The sequence below is a fragment of the Peromyscus eremicus genome, chromosome 19 (assembly GCF_949786415.1).
Source record: "Peromyscus eremicus chromosome 19, PerEre_H2_v1, whole genome shotgun sequence".
NCBI classification, from domain to species: domain Eukaryota; kingdom Metazoa; phylum Chordata; class Mammalia; order Rodentia; family Cricetidae; genus Peromyscus; species Peromyscus eremicus.
In genome coordinates, this window is record NC_081435.1 from 24,636,034 (window position 1) to 24,655,313 (window position 19,280).

The 19,280-nt window shown below is 44.9% G+C and overlaps 1 protein-coding gene, 1 long non-coding RNA gene and 1 other non-coding gene across 5 annotated transcripts in view; all 3 read left to right on the plus strand.

Annotated features, from left to right (window-relative positions):
• Nucleotides 1-584: 584 nt before the first annotated feature.
• Nucleotides 585-6,057, plus strand: LOC131895908 (uncharacterized). Its single transcript, XR_009375316.1, has 4 exons — nucleotides 585-637; nucleotides 1,552-1,586; nucleotides 4,193-4,268; nucleotides 4,970-6,057. It is a non-coding gene; the product is annotated as an uncharacterized LOC131895908 (long non-coding RNA).
• On the plus strand, nucleotides 4,653-4,844 carry LOC131896257 (small nucleolar RNA SNORA74). Its single transcript, XR_009375416.1, has one exon. It is a non-coding gene; the product is annotated as a small nucleolar RNA SNORA74 (small nucleolar RNA).
• Nucleotides 6,058-12,707: 6,650 nt separating the features above from the next.
• Nucleotides 12,708-19,280, plus strand: part of Matr3 (matrin 3) — a 31,910-nt gene continuing 25,337 nt past the window's right edge. Inside the window, exon 1 of one of the 3 annotated variants that reach the window (XM_059246780.1) lies at nucleotides 12,708-12,822. The gene's annotated coding sequence lies outside the window, so the exon portion shown is untranslated. Of the gene's footprint in view, nucleotides 12,823-13,340; nucleotides 13,362-19,280 lie in introns of those variants that run through there. The other 2 variants (XM_059246781.1, XM_059246783.1) reach the window with 2 other exon arrangements.

Sequence of the window (19,280 nt, forward strand, 5' to 3'; positions counted from 1 at the left end):
TGTCTGTTCAGATCAAGGATAGGGCCTTCTTTAGCTGACTGCACAGGAGCAGCCCCAATCTGGCAGAGAAAGCCAGTTTTAGCTGCTGCCATTCAGTTAAGGATTTCACTGAAGGACATCAGGAATGTGGTCCAAAGGCTCTAGAACATGACCAAGACGACCTGCGTGGGTGGGGGCACCATTAACCGACTGACAACTCAGATGTTGAAAGATCTGCACTGGAGATCTGCATAAAAAGCGTGGGCTAGACCAGCAGCAACCAAAGGGCGCCACACGTGGAAGAGAAACGGCGACCGCAAGCCTTAGGTGCAGGTAGGTAGTCGGCCTGGCCCCACTAGGACACAAGGGGCTCTGTCTTTAGCAGCTGCAAGCCCAGGGCTCCTAGACATAAGGAATCCGGCAAATGTAGCCTTTGTTCAGAGACTAAGCAATCCTCTAACACAGGTCAGTGCAAATGGGGGGACTTCGCTCTCCTCTGTCGTCACTGGTGTGTTTCTAGCCCCGCCTTTCTTGGGCGGGACTATCGCCCCGCCCTGCACCCGCCCCGGGGCGGGGCTCCCGCTGGCTCCCGGCTGTCCTTTCCTCCGCGGCTTCCGCTGAGGCTGCTGTGTCCTGCAGAGCTCCCGAGCACGTGCAGGTGAGTGAGGGCCCGACCAGGAGAGATCCTGGAGGATTTCCCGACCTAGGCGAGAAGGAGGGTAAGAAGGCTCCTGCCTGGGTACGGGAAGGCTGGGGCTTGTTTTCCAGTGCCTCCAGCCTTGGAGGTGATCTTGAAGGGACTAGGGGAAATCGTAACCCGAAGAGTCGCCGCCAATGAGGTGCGGTCCCTCTCCAGCTAGGGAGTCACCTGGAATTCGTTCAGAGTTTAGCATTCCCGGAGCCCCGGGCAGGGACCGTGAACGGTTTGTGAGGAAAACGTGTCCGTGGGGAACCAGATATGCTTCAGCCCACGCCCTGAAAGGGTTTTTAGACCTGAACAATGAGGCCTACATTGGTTTTCCTGTTCCTTTAAATTGGTTGGAGTGGGTTAGATGTGGTTTGGGAATGGCATAAGTTTGGATAACTTGCCCATATATATGTGTGTGTGTGTGTGTTATAATGGTGTGTAAAACGTCAGATAATGTCATTTTGTTGTCCACTGAGTGTCCACTCTACACTTACATATCCTCTGGGGTTTTGTTAAGTTTGGCTTATTCAGACATGGGTCTCAGTGCAGTCTAAGTTGGTTCTGGAGTCCGTCTTCCTGCCTTAGCTTCCCACGCGCTAAGATTACGGGCATCAGCCACCATGCCAATGCACTCCTGGTCCCATCCACCTGATGTACAGGGTACTGTCATACTACTACTATTCTACAAATGAGAACTCTGAGACAGTTAGTTACTTGGTTCATGGACAGGCTCTTCGGAGACAGCTCCCAAAGGTATGTGGTTTCAGTACTGTTGTTTCTGTGGCACGGCCTAAAAGAAATGAAGGGAGTTTGAGCAGAGGGGTTTTGTTTTTAAACTGCACAGGTGTTGACTGACTCTAACCTGGGACCTTTTGCTTTTGTAGTGCCCAGCTGCCAATTTCAGGAGATGCCCTTCCTGGTGAGTACAGTTCAGCTAGTTCTCCTCGGCGCCAGCTGTAGGCAGCTACCTAGGTTTCCTTGTACCTAGGCAAGTGTTACACAGCTGGGAGAACAGCAGCCAACAGCTGGTTGGCATTCTGGGCCTGGTTCCTGCCAACTCTGTTGTTAACTATACCAGGATGTCAGCATAGTTGCTTGCCCACTGAGGTAAGAGCAAGTTCTGCAGGAAGAAACAAACCTAAGCACCGGGTCTTCCTTAGGGGTTCTGGTCTGACAGGTTACTTCAGTCACAACTTGGAAACAAAACAGAACAAAGGAAATCAAGCCAGTGAGGGATGAGGAAATAGAAAAAGATACGGTTTAGTGCCTGTTGACTAGTCCAAACTGGGCCTGAGACAGTGGAGGAAGTTACTAGAATGTGCTTTCACTAAAAGTGCATAGCTCCCTCTCCCCACAATAATAAAAGTTAGATTATGACACACACACACACACAACTTTGGTTTTTCTAGATAGGTTTTCTCTGGAACAGCTCTAGCTGACCTGGGACTCATTATGTAGACTAGATTGGCCTCGAACTCAGATTCACCTGCCTCCAGAGTGCTTGGATTAAAGGCATGAGCCGCCACCGCCTGGTTTATAATCCCTTTTTAAGGGATTTCAAAAGTAGGTGTCAGCCGGGCGGTGGTGGCGCACGCCTTTAATCCCAGCACTCGGGAGGCAGAGCCAGGCGGATCTCTGTGAGTTCGAGGCCAGCCTGGACTACCAAGTGAGTTCCAGGAAAGGCGCAAAGCTACACAGAGAAACCCTGTCTTGAAAAACCAAAAAAAAAAAAAAAAAAGTAGGTGTCCATGGAATGACCTCACTGATGAATCTGGAGTTGTGGCATGCAGGATCCTTTTAGATTATCTGGGCAACCTAGAAGCCTATTCTCAACAAAAACTATTAGTATTCTGTTCTAGCTCTTCAGTAAATTTTATGAGTATCAGTTGATCATGGGGTTCTGGGAACTAAGCTTAGGTCAAATGGTACCAAGTGAACAGTTAGGAACCTTTTGTTTGATTTTTTTTTTTTTAGATTATTATTAGAATGCTTATTTTCTAGGAAATGCCTCAATTTTAGGCAAATACAACATCACTTAGAATGAATCTGGTGACTATCCAATGGAGCCTACGTAGTTACTGCATCTGTGAAAACTAATATCCTGGTTCCCACAGGCAGACCCAACCTCAGTATGCCTCACCCATACCCTGAAGGGTTGGTGGCATCCTCTGATCTATGTCCCTCCTTTTTCTCTGTGCCCCTTTTGGACAGGGGTCCTTACCAGACTGCCTTAGTACCTCCTGAAGTTCCATGACTCAGCATATCGCTTTCTGGTTTTCTGTGCCTGGACACCCTAGAATTTGGATGGGCACTCAGGGATAGCTGGAACTGAGCTCTGCAAACAGGCCAGCTTCATCAATTTCCAGAAGTTTCTTACCCACCCCAACCCTCTGAAGGTTGTTTTAGGGGACCACAATAAGGCCTTTTGCCAGGCCAACCAATCAGCCCTGTGTGCATCTTCTGACACCCCCTCAGCGGCCTCCCCATTGGCCTCCCCATTGCTTTCTTCGTCTTAATCATGCTTGCCCTGTTCACCCCTTTTGCTCCTCAGTCCAATGCTGTAGGATTGGATCGTACCAAACCGATCAGTAACTACTGGCAGGAAAGTTTCTGCATACACTGCCCACTCGCAGCCCTCATCTATTATTCTGTCTTATCGCTACCTGCCCTTGGGTTTATACCCATAATTACTTTGTATTTTTTTTTATAACTTTTTAAAAGATTATTATGCATACAATATTCTGCTGGCGTGTACACTTACATGCCAGAAGAGGGCACCAGTTCTCGTTATAGATGGTTGTGAGAGCCACCTTGTGGTTGCTGGGAATTGAACTCAGGACCTCTGGAAGAGCAGCCAGTGCTCTTAACCTGTGAGCCATCTCTCCAGCCCTACATTGTATTCTCATGCACCAGTACCAGCTTAGCCCTGGAAATGTCCTCTAAACAGCGGCTTGCCTTAGCATTAGCGGTCCCTCTGCATTGGCCCCAACATAATAATACAGGTATCTGTGCTTGCCTTCCTGCCCCTCACTCTTCCCCTGACACCAATCCCACGTCTAACAACTTAGAATAACCTCACTAACTAAACCTTATTTCTAAACTCAGATAGCTCCTGTACCTAAAATAAAACTGTCCCCTACTACCTTGTTCTTGATCCATCTTTCAGGGAAGATGTGGGCTGCAGGTCATCAGGGTGTTCTATCGGTTCACCTGCTCTTAAAAAGGACTTGGGTGAGCCTTGAGTAATTATTCATTGTGAATAGACTTAATTGTGAATGGTCTTAGGACCAGTGATGAACAGAGGGCTTCAGAGGTAGTTAGAAAGAAGGCAAACAGTGGGACATAAATTACATTTATTTTGTGTGTGGAAGGACTCAGGATAGCTTGCAAGAGGCATTTATGTATCAAATAAGCAGTCTCAGTGAAGGACTGAACTAGTTATTTACAGTTGTAAATATATAATGCATTGTTAATGTTACCTCACTATTATGAATTGCTAAAGCTTACTTGCTTGCTTTTCTTTAGGATGACTTGGAAGTAGGGTGGTCTTCGCCCCCCTGAAGGAAGTAGTAACCCACAACAGTCCAAGTGTAGTTATCAGGTAAGTGTCTGTTGTAACATGACTACTTGATATGTATGAGGAAACAGTTTGGAAGCAAATTAGCTCTTGGCAGTGACTGTAGAATTTTGGTGTTTTTGTTTGAAGGGGTGAATGATCTTTGTGTCTGCCATTCCGAATGAGGGATACTGTGAGTCCTAGAAGACAAGTAGTAGAGTGTGTCTTGTTTTTGTTCACTGCTAAGAGTCTATCCAAGCTCAGTCCCTGCCAATGAATGGTAGGGATTGGAGTTGGATAAAACTGAAAGTGTAGAAAGTACGTCTGTTTTCAAGTCGACATCCAGCTGATTATGAAGTCTGTTCACATCGGCTCCCCCAGGGTCCCAGTGTCCATGAAGTGGGAAAGGGAGATTTTTTTCTGGAGTAACCCAACAGTTGTCAGCTATCCAGGCTGCATGGTGCCTGTGATTGTGTTACACTGTTGGGAGAGTAAGGCTGTCTTAAGGGTTGGCTCTGAGCGCTGTTTTGGTGTTCATGCTGACTACCTTCAGGCAGTGTTTGCATCCCTGAGAGTGGAAGGACTCCTTGTGGAGTTGGTCCTGGTCTAGGTGCAAACAATTTTTTTCATGCTAAAAGAAAAGGGATGGGACAGGAATACAGCTATGTGTGTGGGACACTTTGCTCATTTGCACTAGGCCTTGCACCTTACTGACAGCTTGTTACCTTTTCCTCCTTGAATTCTAGATCCGAATGGGGAATCTGCCTCCATCAGGACTTCAGGTTTCTGACAACACCATGTTTTGAGTAATGTATGTGGTCCCTGTAATGTTGAGGTCCTTATTAAAATACTCAGATGGGGAGAAAAGTTAGATTTGCTTTAGAGGATTAAAGAGCTGTGATAAAATTCCAGAAAATGTTTGCAAAGCCCAGGTATGGTTTGGGGCATGGAGCAGTAATGGAGCTCACACCCAAGGCAACTGAGATACATCTTCAGCTGTAATTTCTTTCTTTTTTTTTTTTTAAAGATTTATTTATTATCTCTACACAGTATTCTGCTTGCTTGTATGTACCTGAACACCAGAAGAGGGCACCAGATCTCATTATAGATGGTTGTGAGCCACCATGTGGTTGCTGGGAATTGAACTCGTGACTTCTGGAAGAACAGCCAGTGCTCTTAACCTCTGAGCTATCTCTCCAGCCCCCAGCTGTAATTTCTTAAGGCGCTAGATGATGGCTGTGTACTACATACAGCTGGCTACTTGTTAATTAGCTAGTGGTTTTGGGGTTCTATTTGGATAGTAGTCATTTTAGGACAGCTCAGAACATTCCAAAAACTTTGGGACATTGCTTTTTAAAAGCAAAGGTCTACTAGGTTCCTAAAATGGCCCAGATAGTAAATATTGTTACTATTGTCTTTGTTTTGGCAACTGTGTGAAAAGCAGATGGTGTATCAGCAAACGAACATGGCTATATTCCAATAAAACTCACTGATAAACACTGAGATTGGAATTTTATTGAAACTTTTAGGGTCAACATTCCCAAACGTTTGAAAGCTTTTTAAAATTTCCCAGGGGCCACTGACAAAGGTAGAAGAATAGAATTAGCAACATTTCTGACCTTTGAATGAAGTTCAGGCCTTGGGGATTGAATAGCATTAGTCACAGTATCAAAATGTATCTTCACACTTTATTTTTAAAATATTCTAACCCGGGCTAACCTCAAACCAGGAGATCTGGATCAACCTCCTGGGTGCTGGAGTTAGTCATGAAACACATGCCAAGCTTTTGTTTGTTTGTATTCCTTATCTGAAAAGAATAAGGTGACTAAATAAATTATCAAGAAGGAAAAAAAAATCTCCTTGAATTTATATGGTTTTTACATGACTTCTGTTGTATTTCTCCATCCATTTGTAAGGAGCTTAAAGAGGAGATTTAAACAAAGGTGTATGGCATATGTATGTAGATCCCCTGGAGGACAAAAGAGGGCATTGAATCCCCTGGAATGATTTGCTGAGAACCAAGTGTTCTAGAGAACCAGCAACATTGGCCACTGATGGGTCTGTGCAGGCCCAAAGCTTTGAGACAGTTCCTCATGTATGAGAGTTTGGCCTAATACTATCTCCATCCCTGAAGTGTTGGAATTAGTGAGGACTACCATACCTGGTAGATCCTGCAGCCTCTACTGAGTTATGGGGTTACAGGTGCCACATCTGGTTTATCCCATTTTTTTTCAATAGTCTTGTGTAACCAAGATTGGCCTTAAACTTTAGTATGTAACAGTAACTTCCCTGTACCTTGCAAGCAGTCTAATTACTGGCATGTACTTCTGTGCCCCTTCTATCCACAATTTTGTGAGTGTGGGCATGATTATGCTACTCACAGGACTGGGGAGGTGGAAGGACAGCAGGAGAGTTCATTTCTTTTTTTCTTTTTTGGTTTTTCAAGACAGGGTTTCTCTGTAGTTTTGGAGCCTGTCCTGGATCTCGCTCTGTAGACCAGGCTGGCCTCGAACTCACAGATCTGCCTGGCTCTGCCTCCCGAGTGCTGGGATTAAAGGCGTGCGCCACCACCGCCTGGCTTGGCATGTGAGTTCTGGGAATCCAACTCAAGTTGTTAGGCTTGGCAGCAGGCAGCTTTACCCATTAAGCCATCTCTTCCTGTCCTCTCTATGGGGTTAGTCTTGGACTGTCTAGGGATACCCATGAGCACAGACGTTCCTGTGGTGTTTTTCTTTCTTTCTTTCTTTCTTTCTTTCTTTCTTTTTTTTTTTTTCAAGACAGGGTTTCTCTGTAGCTTTGCGCCTTTCCTGGAACTCACTCTGTAGCCCAGGCTGGCCTCGAACTCACAGAGATCCGCCTGGCACTGCCTCCTGAGTGCTGGGATTAAAGGCATCGCCACCACCGCCCGGCTCCTGTGGTTTTTTTTTTTTTTAATTTATTTTTATTTTGCGTGCATTGGTGTTTTGCCATGTGTTGGGTCCTCAGAAACTAGAGTTACAGACAGGTGTGAGCTGCCATGTAGGTGCTGGGAATTGACCAGGGTCCTCTGGAAGAGCAGTCAGTGCACTTAACTGCTGAGCCACCTCTCCAGCCCCTGTGGTATTTCTTGAAAGAGGATAATACTATGACTATTAATTGCATGTATTCACTGCCTTAAGAGGTTTCAGTGGCATAAATAATACAATTAAAATAATTTAATGGGATTTCCTAATTGATAAGTGTAGTTAATTAGTCACTACTTATCCCAGCTGTCCTTTAAGTCCTGGTAAATTCAAGATAAATCAAAAAAGCTTTAAATTTTTTTAGGGGCTGGAGAGACTTCCAGAGGACCTGAGTTTAATGCCCAGCATCCACAAGGTGGCTCACAACCACCTTTAACTTCGGTCCCAGGGGATCTAATGGGCTCTGGGGACACACAAGCAAGCAAAACATGCATTCATGTAAAAATAAATAAAGAGCTTTAAAATTTATATTTGTTTTATGTGTGCATATGTATATGTCCTCTGCATGTCTGGTGCCCATAAAGTCAGAGGCCAGGAAGTCCCCCAGAACTGGAGTTAAAATAAGTAGCAAAGCTGGGTGGTGGTACATACCTTTAGTCCCAGAACTCAAGAGGAAGAGGCAGAGGCAGGTAGACCTCTGAGTTGCAGGATAGCTAAGGCTACACAGAAACCCTTTTTCAAAAATAAATAAGCAACTAATATTGCTGCCATTGATGGTCATTCATTACTATCACTTACCGGGTTTAGACAAGTGACATTAGATTTTTCTTGAAATGTTGGGCCAGGTCTTAAATCATAATTAGGAAAATAAAACCCAGGGGGTAAATTCTGCAGGTCCCAAAGGGACATGAAAAGGCCTCTCCAGTGCCTAGGAATTTACACAAAGGAAAAGAACAGGGTAAGAGCAACTAATTAAGGACTTGAAAAGAGTGGAAATGACTCTTGAGAATTGTGAGCAGCTCCTGTTAATGGAACTGTGGTGAACACTTAGGACAATTTACTGAGCTAATGAACTAATACTTGAGATTTTTGCCTAGTAGCATCCTTGCCCTCACTGCTATGAAGGAGATATTCCCCAGAGCATTTGTGAACCACCTCTTCTGGGTATCTGGAAAAGAACTTTTGATTTCTATACATGTGGGGGACCCACCCCCACTTTCTCCCCCCAGGATACTCTTTGAGGAGTGAGGGATATACTTTTGACTGCCAAGCCATCTCTCTAGCAACCTGAACTGCTTTTGTGTGTTTTTTAATAACTGCCAAGTGCTGCAGTTACTGGCATGGTGAGGCTGCGTCCAATTTAAGCTGATTAATGCAAAGCACACACTTTTTTTCTTCTTCTATTGTTGGGAATTGAACCCGGGACCACATGTTAGACAGCAGTGGACAAAAGTACTAGATGTAAACTCCATGGGAGGGAAGACCCTTACTGTTTGTGAATAAATTCATGGTGGATTGTATTAAAGATTGACAGTTAAGTGTAAAATTATTGTGATTTGTTTTGTGACATGGTCTCTAGCCAAAACTCCCCTCTACCTTGGTATATAGTGACTGAACCTCCTGGTCTTCCTGCTTTACAGGTGTGCGAGCACTGCTCCAGTTATCTTGTGTTGGGGATTAAACCCAGGATTAACCTACCAGCTGTGCTGCATCCCCAGCCCAAGACCTGTCAAAAATGATTCCCTCGGACACAAAAAAATAATTAGCTGGGCAGCAGCGGAGCGTGCCTTTACTCCCCGCACTAGGAAGGCAGAGGCCGTCTGCTCTCAAACTTGCCTCAATTGGGACGGCAGGCATTAGCCACCCTAATTAATGTTTTAATGCATTTAGTTCTACATAGATATGTAGCTAGAGTTTTCCTGCCTGGCCCACAGTCAGGACAAATCTCTCTCACCTGCCAGTCCCACAGCCGCTCAGACCCGACCAAGTAAACACAGAGACTTATATTGCTTACAAACTGTATGGCCGTGGCAGGCTTCTTGCTAACTGTTCTTATATCTTAAATTAATCCGTTTCTATAAATCTATACCTTGCCATGTGGCTCGTGGCCTCCCGGCATCTTCACATGCTGTTCATCATGGCGGAAGCTGGCAGTGTCTCTGACTCAGCCTTCCACTTCCCAGAATTCTTCTCCTCCTTGTCCCGCCTACACTTCCTCCTGCCTGACTACTGGCCAATCAGTGTTTTATTTACTAACCAATCAGAGCCACACATTTGTCATACAGACCATCCCACAGCATAGAAACATGCCTTTTCCTGGTAAGAAGTTCCTTATTGCCAGACCAGATCCTGAGCTGCCTCCCCCCACTTTTTTTTTTTTAGCTTGGCATTGAAAATCACCTATCTGTACCAGGCTTTCAGGCCTTCATTCTTTTTGGTTTTTCGGGACAGGGTTTCTCTGTGTAGCTTTGGCGCCTTTCCTGGAACTCACTCTGTGGCCCAGACTGGCTTGAACTCAAGAGATCGCCTGCCTCTGCCTCCCTAGTGCTGGGATCAAAGGTGTGCGCCAGCAGGCCTTCATTCTTACCATCCCTGGTGCAGGCCACAACACCAAAGCCTTAAGTAGAGAGTTCTTGAATTCTCTGTTCCATGCCTGGCCCTCCTTAAGGCCAGATTTCTTAGTCTGCCTCATCAGAGGACAGTCCTCCAGGGTGTAGTCTTTCCAGTCTTTCCATCCCCAAACTTCTAAAATGTGCTTTGTGAATACAGTCTCACAAATCTGTCTCTTAACTAGTTTGCCTTCCATTTCACTGCAGAGCATCAATAAATACTCAATTAAAAGGACTTTTGATTACATGTGGGGGACCCACCCCCATGTTCTCCCCCCAGGATACTCTTTGAGGAGTGAGGGATAAGAGATTTAGAAAGAAATACAGAGCGGGGAGAGACAGAAACAGGATAACCTTGAGAGGGCCTGGATCCTAGTCCACTGGCTCCTTCCGTCTCGTCTAAAGGGCTATTTGTAGGAATGCCAAGAGGTGGAGCAAAAGACCCCTCCCTAGCACAGCCAAGTGCAGACCCTTCCAAACACCTGGTGACCATTCACGTGATCAATCCATCCCCTTATGCAGCCCTGTTGGGTAAAGCAAGCTCAGATCTCATTAGGAAACCTCTGTGGGCCCCCACATATACAATTATGAGATGCCATTAGAGTGTGTAAACATTTGGTTAAGTGTATTGAGACTTGATAGGAAGATCTTAATATTTCAATGACCATTGGGTTTTGCTATCACTGTAATCTGGGTTAAAGCTTTCTTTATTCCTTGTCCTGTGATACACAGACAGGAATGACCCCCTCTTGATGTCTTAAGAGACATTTCTGTGAGTAACTTATATTGTAGGTTTTCCTCTTTGCTCCTTACTAAGATATTCTCTTGACAGTTATATTTAATAGCTGGGGCTTCTGTCACAGTAAAGTAAGCTTACCTCAGCTCTGATTTCTCTTGCTACACATTCTTCATTGAATGGGTCCTGTTTCCCTTCCATACATTCAGAATCTCTTATGCCCACGTCACAAAATCTTATTTTTAGTCTTGTTCTTGTTAACCATTGTGATTGACTAATTTTCCAAGTACTCCTTCAACTTTTGTTCACTTTTTTTGTAGAATGCCATGCTGTGAAGCATCTGTGGTGGATTGCGACTTCAAAGATAACTTTTAAGTTGTCTTTACATTTTGTCATTTCTCTTTCCCTTTGCTGTTTTCTTCACAGTGGAAGCAGAAATGTTTTTTCCAGGGTGGGAATATAGTTCTGCGTATATATCGTGGTGTTTTTTATGTTAATAACCAGGATTTGTGTCCTCTAATTCATCTCAGGCTTTACTTGACTACATCATTGCACTTGTAACCCGAGGAGAATGGCTCTTTACCACCTTCTCAGTCTTCTGCAATGTCACCTACAAAAGCACACTTTTACCCCTGGTTTTTCTTCTACCTGGGATTACTTCATTTTCTTTGCTGGCCTTACAGTTTAACACCAGACATTAGCTTTCTCATTCCTCAGATTATTTATGCACACTTTGGTTTCAATTATCTGCATGTATTGCAAGTTTCACCAGGACAAAGACTGCAGTTGTCACCGATGACCTTTTCTCTGAGGCCTAACTGAAAGGAGAAACACCAGTGGTGAAGCACTAAATTGAGGTAAAGTGCTAATTGTGACCCTGAGAGGTGGCTTTTGTCACCTGTCCAAGTGAACTGGTTATGTGTAAACAGCATTACCACTTCATAGAAAGCATCTTGTAATTAATCTTTGTATGAAGAGTCTCTGCCTTCCAAATTCTGAGTTCTCTGAGGGTGGTTGCAGCCTGACCCTCTTTTATCTCAGAGCGCACATTTTGCAGTTAACTGCAAAGTGTCGGCAGTGGTGGCGCACGCCTTTAATCCCAGCACTCGGGAGGCAGAGGCAGGCGGATCTCTGTGAGTTCGAGGCCAGCCTGGGCTACAGCGTGAGTTCCAGGAAAGGCGCAAAGCTATCCAGAGAAACCCTGTCTCGAAAAACAAACAAACAAAAAAAAGAGTGGAGAACTCAGTCAGGCGGTGGTGGCACACACCTTTAATCCCAGCACCCGTAAGACAGACAGGCAATCTCTTAGTTCGAGGCCAGCCTGGTCTACAGAGCAAGTTGCGGGACAGGCTCCAAAGCTACACAGAGAAACCCTGTCTGGGACCCCTACTCCGGATTTAAAAAAAAAAAAAGTGGAGAACTCTCAGCGATTACTCTACGAATACTCTTTCAGAGGACGGGTCTATTGCCAGCAGTCACGTCTAGTAGCTTACAGCTGGTACTCCAGTTCCAGGGAGTACTCACACTGTTTTGGCCTCTGCTCTTAGAGACCTCTTCAGAACCGCCAAATTATGCCTTTTTTTTTTTTTTTTTTTTAAAGATGGTGCGATGGTCTTCTTAGGAGTAGAACTGCTCTATCCACCCCTAATTAATTTCATGGCACCAGAGTTTGTAGGTAAACAGCTGAAACTATAGTTTCCTATGGTACGGATCCTCACCCGATAAATCGGAGAGCATAGAGGGGCCCGTCTAGCGCTGCATTAGTTATTTATTTATTTATTTATTTATTTTTTTGGTTTTTCGAGACAAGGTTTCTCTGTGTAGCTTTGCACCTCTCCTGGAACTCACTTGGTAGCCCAGGCTGGCCTCGAACTCACAGAGATCCGCCTGGCTCTGCCTCCCGAGTGCTGGGATTAAAGGCGTGCGCCACCACCGCCCGGCAGTTATTTATTTAGTTATTTATATTTGTAGGTGTTTTGCAGCATTATCGAGGTGGCAGGGCATTTTCTAGGGAGGTACACGAACCTGTAGAAGCTCGTGCGGCTTTTCCCGCCCTCTCGGGAGGAGAGAGACGGGCTCAGCCTTAGAGAACAAGCCTGGCCGCGTGCGTCGCGCAGGGGGCGGGGCCGAGCGCGGGCCGAGCTAGAACTGGGGCGGGGGGGTGGGGGGGTGGGAACGAGCGCTCTCGCGAGAGTGCCTTCTCGCTCGGTCGCCACCTCCTGCCAGCGCCGTTGCTGCGGGGGATTGTGGGAGCCTCCGCGTCCCGCTCGCTGAGAGAGGTATCTCTCCTTTTCCCTCTCCCTTCCCCTAAGGTAGGCGTGAAGCGGGTAAGAGCCCGGGTGGGTGGCCGGGGCTGTCCGCGTCCGCGGCGAGCGGGCCAGCCGCCGTGGCCGGGGCTGTCGGGGGTCGGCGGCGCGCCGTTCTCGCTTCGCTCCCGCTCGCCGGGGGCTGCCTCCTTGGGCGCTGCGTATGTGAGCCGCCCGAGCGGCGGCCGCCATGTTAGGAGTGCGGTGGCGGCGCGACCTGCCTCCCCGGGCGGCGGAGGTGAGCGGTTCCGCCGGGGGATGCGCAGCCAGCCAGCCAGCCAGCCAGCCAGCCAACGGCCCGGAATGCTGCAGCAGAGCCGGGGGGGTCCCGAGGTTTGCTCGGCCGCCGAACGTCCTGCGCCCCGGGCTGGAGGGGGGCGGGGGCGGGACGAGCCCGTTACACGCGGGCCGCAGCGCGGAGGGAGGGAGGGAGGGAGGGAGGAGCGTTGGAAGCCTGAGGGACCGACCGACCGACCGTCCGCTGGGGCCTGCCGTTTGGGGAGGATAGTTGAGCTTAGTAAAGTTGGCGGGAGCGCGAGTCCCAGGTAGTGCGTTTGCCGATTTCCCCCCTGGAAATGGACCCAAAATGGAGGACCTCGTAGGATGTGAAAAGCTTGCGTGTTTTGGCCGACGTTCCTTCCCCGACCCTGGCGTCAGCGGCCTTCTCGGCGTTCCTTACCCCATCCCTTCCTATTGCCCCATTCCCAGGACTCCCGCGTCCCTCACCCGCGCGCGATTTTAGCCAGACATCTGGAACAATCCCTCCCCATCCCCCCCAGTTGCGTAAAAATGGCCGAAAATGAAACGTTAACGCTTGGTTTTTGTATTGCCTCTCGGGCACAGCTTTCTGCATGCTACTGGGTAGAACATTTGTTTAATCGGTCACCTCACGTTTCTTTTCCTCTATCAAAATAGTCCAGGCTCCTCTGGACAGGCCCGTGGGTTGTGAGACCTTCCGGTTTTCAGACAAAGGGTTTGGAGGACCGTGGTGTAGTGCTTCAATCTTTCTTCTCACTGCTAGTGCTGTGCCATGCTTTTGTGTTTTCCTTTTACCGTAGGTGTTCTTAGGCGCTTTTCCTCGTCTGTGACTCTGTCTAAAGGATTAGCCCCTTCTGTGGAATATGGCTGTATTGGGTAGGTTACAGTTACTCCTCTAGACGTTTCTAGAACAGTTGTGGTGATTCTGAAATTTTTAGTCTTTCTGGAGCTCTGAAATTTTGTGTCGCTGATTTCATAGGAAGTGATCATGGGATTTTGTGTTGCTACTGCGTGTTGCGTATTTAAATAGGCTAAGTTGTCAGTCGATACAACACGCTTTGCCCTAGTAAATTTAGACTTGACTATGCCGGCAAAAAATTACATCGCAGGCGGTTTTGCATAGGTGTTGAAAAGCTTCTTAAAAGCTCCTAATTGTTGGGCGTAGTGACGCATACTTGTAATAGCGGCACTTGAGACCAACGCAGACCAAGAATTGCCATGACTTCGGGGCCAGCCTCGGTAACATCAAGATTGTCTCAAAACAACATCATTTTACTAACACTCTACGCATTATGTAGATTTCTTTTAGAGATCTTTGGAGGAACTCCATATCCTCCTGTCTCAGCATACCTGGATTACCTACAGGCTTGTGTCACCACGCCCAATTATCTTCATAACTTACACGAACATTAGTATTTTAGCAATCTAGAAGAAGGGAGTGGGGAGTATTTTATTGCCAAAAAAACCCCAAGGTTGCCTTTGCACGTAGATGTTTTTACAAATGTCACTGAAATACAGAAAATTCTTCTGGTTAGTTATATAATTCTTGAAAAAGATACATTACCCATCAGGTCTTGGATTGAGGTTCTTTAAGCTTACATTTCTTGGCATTTTACGAGTACTTAGTTTTTATACTTCCTATCCATAGAGGTAGCTTTTAAACATAATCTGATTTGGAAGTATTTAGCTTTTTACCTGATGCTTTTAGACCAAGAAATAATACAATAAGGTGATAAAGTTTTAAAAGCAGGAATGCAGCGATAATATCTTATATTTCACAAGTATCATGGTTCCCATAAGTGCTGTGGTAGAAGACAGTATTAAATCTTTTTGGATTGTTCTTTGTTTTTGTTTTGAAACAGGTTTTTTGTGGAACTCCCTCCGTATGTAGACAGGCTGGCTTCGCACTCAGAAGAGATACACCTGCTTCTGCCTCCTGAGTGCTGGGGTTAAAGGTGTTCACCACCATGCCCCTGTCTGAGTATTAAGTCTTAATTTTGTTTTGGTTTTTGTTTGTTTGTTTGTTTTTCGAGACAGGGTTTCTCTGTGTAGCTTTGCGCCTTTCCTGGGTCTTGCTCTGTAGACCAGGCTGGCCTTGAACTCACAAAGATCCTCCTGCCTCTGCCTCCCAAGTGCTGGGATTAAAGGCGTGCACCACCACCGCCCGGCTTAAGTCCTAATTTTATAGTGACCATGCTACCAGTATGGTCCTTGAAAATAGTTCTAAAATGGTGGAAAGGTTACACTTAAAGAAATTTATTCTAACAGTCAAATTGTGTTTGGTAATATTAATGGTAGGTGTTTTTTTGTTTTGTTTTGTTTTTGTTTTTGTTTTGTTTTCGAGACAAGGTTTCTCTGTGTAGCTTTGTGCCTTTCCTGGAACTCGCTTTGGAGACCAGGCTGGCCTGGAACTCACAGAGATCCACCTGCCTCTGCCTCCCGAGTGCTGGGATTAAAGGCGTGCGCCACCACCGCCCGGCCCTAATGGCAGTTTTTAAGTGTGGAATTTTAATTGATGGGAGTTGAGTGGTATCACTCTTACTTAGCATTCATTTGTGCACAGAGGCTCTGGATTTGTTGGTAAGCAATAAAAATTGAAAAATTTTCAGTTTGGAGGAGGGGTGTTTTATTGTGAAAATGGAAATCTATACAACTACTTTTAAATAATATTTTAAGAGGAGGGTAATATATTGGAAGCGATAATTACATGGAAAGTCAATATTGTTGCTGTCAACTTTGATTTGTTAAAGAAATGTGTAGAAAAATATGTACCCAAAAATATTTTCTCTGGGGCTGGAGGGATGGTTAAGAGCACAGACTGCTCTTCCAAAGGATCTAGGTTCAGTTTCCAGCACCCACATGGCAGCTTACAACTGTCTGTAACTCCAGTTCCAGGGAATCTGACACCCTCACACAAATATACATGTAGGTAAAACTCTAATGCACATAAAATAGAAATAAATAATTTGAAAAAATTTCAAATGTTTGTTTTATGTTGGGTCATGGCACAATAACTCAGGCTGACCTTCAACTCTCCATTCTCCTGCCTCTGCCTCCACATCCCAGATGCTAAGACAGCCACTAAACCTGCCTCCATTGCTTTTGTAATGAGAAAAAATGTGCATGTAGGTATAAATGGTAGAAGTCCTTATCAGATCAGATTCTCATGGTTTTGAGCATTTCATACACTTTTAAGAAGAATTAATGTAGTAGTAGACGAGCTTCTGGGTTGGGGATTTAGCTCAGTGGCACGCAAGACCCTGGGTTCGATCCTCAGCTCCAAAAAAAAAAAAAAAGACCAGCTTCTAACAAAGTCTGGAAAATGTAATATTCAGAAATGACAAAAAACTAGTACTTGTGCTAATAAGATCAGGTATCTGATAATTATTTGTTAGATATTCTTAGAATAGCTATACAGAACATGTTCTCTTTGTTCTAAAATTCCTTTTTTTTTTTTTTTTAAAAAACTGGGTCTCATTGTGTAGATCAGGCTGGCCTCAGTCTCAGAGATGCTACTGTTGCTGCCACCTGCCCATTACTAGGATTAAAGGCATGTAACACCACCCCCAGCTGTTCTGAATTCCTTAATAAAAAACTGTGTGGAAAACTATAGATAACTAAAAGTAGAACAGAAAGAAACTAGAATTAGCATTTTAAATGTGTAGTCTTTAAGGGATTTTATATATAACTTTTCAAATTGAAATGGTGTGAGAAGATTTGGGACTTTGGAGTATACCATACAGAAGTTTATTTTTATTTTTTATTTTTTTTTGGTTTTTCGAGACAGGGTTTCTCTGTGTAGCTTTGCGCCTTTCCTGGAACTCACTTGGTAGCCCAGGCTGGCCTCGAACTCACAGAGATCCGCCTGGCTCTGCCTCCCGAGTGCTGGGATTAAAGGCATGCGCCACCACCGCCCGGCTTCAGAAGTTTATTTTTTAAAAATCATTAAGGCTATCTGGAATGCATAGTATGGCTCTCTTCCTACCTACCCATTCACCCCCCAAAAAATCCTCTTAAGGTTCTCAGCTGTGTTTATCTTAAGTGTGATTATGTGAATCAGGAGCACGTTAGAAAATACAATGTTTCTGTGTTAGTTGCTTGTTTTTGGAAACAGGGTCTTGCTATGTAACTTCCTGGTATTTGTGTGTGCAGTAGTGAATACAGGCTCACATAAATGGACCCTCTACTATGTTTGAGGCAGAATCGTACCCCCCACTTTATACTCCAGGTTAACTGGCTTTCCATCTTCTGGGATTCTCCTCTCTGACTCCTTTCTCTCTGTAGGAGTGTTGGGGTGCCAGTGCCCGTGCTATGCTTTTAACTTGTCCTCATGCTTGCACAACAGTTTGTACCCAATAAGTCATCTCTAACCCTATGCTGGTAGCTTTTATTGAAGCCTTTTGTAAAGATTAATAAGTGACAAATTTATTTAAAAGATTATTTTTGTGACTCTAAGGATTGATCCTAGGACCTTACACATTAAGTGCTCCAACGGTGACCTACATCCAAGCCTCCAAATGAAAACTTGTTTTTAAGGAGTGATTATTTTATATAATTGAGAGCATAACTCGATGTGGCAGTAATAGATACCTTTTAACAGTGTTTTTCTTTTCTGGCATATTTTAGTTGTCTTTTTTTTTTAAGTGTGTGAAGAGATGTATAGGACAATACCAGGTGTCCTCAGAAATGCCATCCATCTTCTTTGAGAGCAGATCTCATTTGGCTTGAAGTTACCAATTAGACTACAATAGCTGGCCAAGCAAGCCCCAAAGACCTCTTCCTTGTCATGCCTCTGCAGTACAGGAATTATAAACTCCTACTAATATACCCTTTTTTAAACTCTAGTTCTGGGGATTGATCTCAGATTGTATTTGCAAGGCAAGCACTTTACTGACTGAGCTGTCCATCTAGACCTAGTATTCTTTATTTTTTTAAATAATTTATTTATATTTTATGCATGTATGTTTGTGTGAGGGTGTCAGATCCTCTGGAACAGGAGTTACAGACAGTTGCGAGTTGCTATGTGGGTGCTGGGAATTGAACCCAGATCCTCTGGAAAAGCAGTGAGTGCTCTTAACCACTAGCCCCTAGACCTAGTATTCTTGTAACTTTAAAAAAAAAAAAAAAATCCAGCCGGGCAGCAGTGGTGCACACCTTTAATCCCAGCCCTCGGAGGCAGAGCTAGGCGGATCTCTGAATTCAAGGCCAGCCTGGTCTACAGAGTGAGATCCAGGACTGGCACCAAAACTACACAGAGAAACCCTGTCTAGAAAAGTTCCCCCCCCCAAAAAAAAAATCCAATAAAGAATATTTAAGCCAGGTGGTGATGGCACATGCCTTTAGTCTCAGCGTTCAGGAGGCAGAGGCAGACAGATCTCTTGTGAGCTCAAGGCCAGCCTTGTCTACAGACCGAGTTCCAGGTACAGCCAGAGCTGTTACACAGAGAAACTCTGTTTTGAAAAACAGGACTAAGATGATGATAATAATAATAATATCTAATGCTCAGAGGGAAGTTGTGTTGTTAATTGATTAAATCAGAGATTCTATATGTAAAGATATTTTAATACATTAAATTTTTGATTATTGGGCTAAGATGGTTTTAGCTGAGCTTGACACCCAGTGTTTAATCTCCAGGACCAACATGGTGGAAGGAGAATATTGACTCCTACAAGCTGTCCTGACCCACACGTATAAAATACATTTTTGTTGTTGGTTTGTTTTGAGACAGGGTCTCGCTATGTAGTAGACTAGGATCCTCCTACCTCTGTCTCTCTAGTATAAATTTTAAATTGATTTTCATATTGTAATAAATTGCATTTGTTTATTTCTATGTGTGTGGTACTGGCAATTAAACTCAAGACCTCTCTCATGAATGCTAGGCAAGCAAGTGTTACCTTCCCCATCTACCTAAAGTGAAACTATAGCTCATGTTGGTAAGGTTCTTTTGTTTGTTTTCCTGGTTGGGGATGCTTTGTGTTTTGAGAGTGGAAGATTGTGCTTTCATGAGTGGGCATTTAGAATTTATGAATAAATTGTATTTTGATACTTCTTAGGTTAGTTCTCTGAAGAGAGCCCAGACATCATCAAACTCTTTGTAGCTGAAAATGTACTTGCATTCATAATCTTCCTGCCTCCACTCTGCCAGTGCTCTGGAAGTGGAAACAGGAGCATCTTGAGTTTGAAGCCAAGCTGGGACAGTGGCTTTA